Here is a 2,162-nt window from a genome sequence, read left to right on the forward strand (position 1 = left end):
TTTTTTTTGTTTCAGTTTTAAATAAAATTCTCTTTTTAATATTGTTAGTTTTTGTGTTAGCTGAATTTGGCTCCAAAAAGTGAAATTTGGTTTCAAAATTGAAGGTCAGTGTTGACCAATATTTGAAAACCGATCGATCGCCCAATTTACGTAAAAGAATTTCTGGAAGAGGTCAGTGTGCCCCGATCGAAGACCGATCAATCGGTCCATTATGTGAAGATTTTTCTGAAGTGTTCAGTGTGCCCCGATCGAAGACCCATCGATCCGTCGCCAGCCAAAATTGTTTAATCTGACTTTCTTAGCGTTTTGTCAAACTTGGGTCATGGGAATTTCCACTTAAAATGATTATTTTATGTTGTATAGGCATTTATTTAACGTGGTATGGGCTTATGGAAGCATGGGATTATTTTATTAAGGCATGGGCATTAGTTTAATTGAGCATGGGCTTGTTGGAGCTCTTGGGAGCATGCAAGCTGCACATGGCAGCATGGGGGAGGTCTCTCTGAGCAGAAGAACATGGGTGCAGAGGTTTCCACGCGTGCAGAAGTGAATGGAGCATCAGAAGGCTCTCGACCAGAATCGACCGATCGATCGCCCACCTATGACCGATCGATCAATCACTTGATAGACAACTTTTTATTTTGTTTAATTGATGCTGTCTTGATCTAGTCTTTTGTGCCTACTTATATGGAACTTAGGCACACGTTTCTGTGAAGCAAACCAACTGAGATAGAGTGCTATTGAGAGAGAGCTTTAGTCCTTGAGAGTTTGTTTCATTGCGAGCTAAGCGAGATTGATGTTTATGTGCCTTGGAGCCCTACTCTCTTAGAGTGTTTGTGATTGTATTTGAGTTATACTTGTGTAATCTTTTGGAAGAAGAAAAAGTCTATCAAAAGGAGTTCGGTAAAGGAGAATCATTGTGCAAAATATTCGAGAGCGTTGGAATGCAAGCAGGGAGCTTGTGGTCTTATGGAGCAAGAACTTGCTAGGGTTGTAAGTGTCTCGTGTCTGTAATCTCGTGAATAATTTTCTCATAGTGATAATCTTGGGTTTGGTTGCCTTGTAGAGGTCTTTCCTTTTAAAACGGTTTTTAAAATGTTTCCTCTTCGTCACCAAAATCATTGTGTTCATCTCTTTATTGCTTTGCTCATTTGGTGATTGAATGTTTATTGCTTCTTAGATTTTAATTCCGAGTTATATTTGGCAAACACCTATTCCCCCCTCTAGGTGTGTTTGGAGTCATATTGTCGGTTTTCAAATATATATATATAGTAGTTGCACCAAAGGTCTCGCAACAATCTTAGTTAGTTTCTTCCAAATTTCGTAGATGGAAATGTCCTCCAACTCACCTTATAAAACTATCTTGTGTCCTTTATTTTTTTCCAAGCCAATAAAAAAATGGTTACAAAGGAGGATCATGTGTCTTTCGAGTCATGAAGAACATGGTTTTTTAATAGTTCTATTAAAAATCTGCTAATTGAAAAAATTCATCTGTTTTTCATATGTGAAAAAATTCATGTGTTTTTCACATGTTGAGCAACATATGACAAATTTATGGATTGAATTTGAAGAAATTTCCCCAACACGTTTATGAAAATTTATGAGATAGGATTGTAGGTGAAAATTTATGGGATAGGATTATAGGAGAGAATTTATAGGCTCAACTTGAAACTTGAACCATTTAATTTATGTTGACTTTTTTTCTTCTCTTTTTCGTTCTTGTTAGCTATGTTTGGCAAGGGAAGAGCCCCGCACTGTAGCTGGAACGGCACTGTTCCAGCTACAGTGCAATCTGACATGAACAGTGTTAAATTTGACTTTGTAATTTTTTTTTTTTTAAAAAAAAAAAACAAAGTATTAAAATTGCTGCATGCTGCCAAAAATTGCTGCACTCTTCACGTGAATTTTTTTTTTTTTTTTTTTTTTTTCAAGCAAAATATTAAAAAAAAAAAACAAAAAAAGGGAGGAGAACGATGGGGTGGTTCCAGCCACCCCTTGGCCAAAATGGGGTGGCCAGACCACCCCATTTTTGGCCAAGGGGGAGCCACCCCCTAGCCGATCTGGGGGTGGTTCGACCACCCCCATGGCCAAGGGGGTGGTCCGGCCACCCCCTTGGCGAAAAAAAAGGACCGGGTGCATTTGGGGGTGGCCGGACCACCCCC

The sequence above is a fragment of the Corylus avellana genome, chromosome ca11 (assembly GCF_901000735.1).
Source record: "Corylus avellana chromosome ca11, CavTom2PMs-1.0".
Lineage (NCBI taxonomy): Eukaryota > Viridiplantae > Streptophyta > Magnoliopsida > Fagales > Betulaceae > Corylus > Corylus avellana.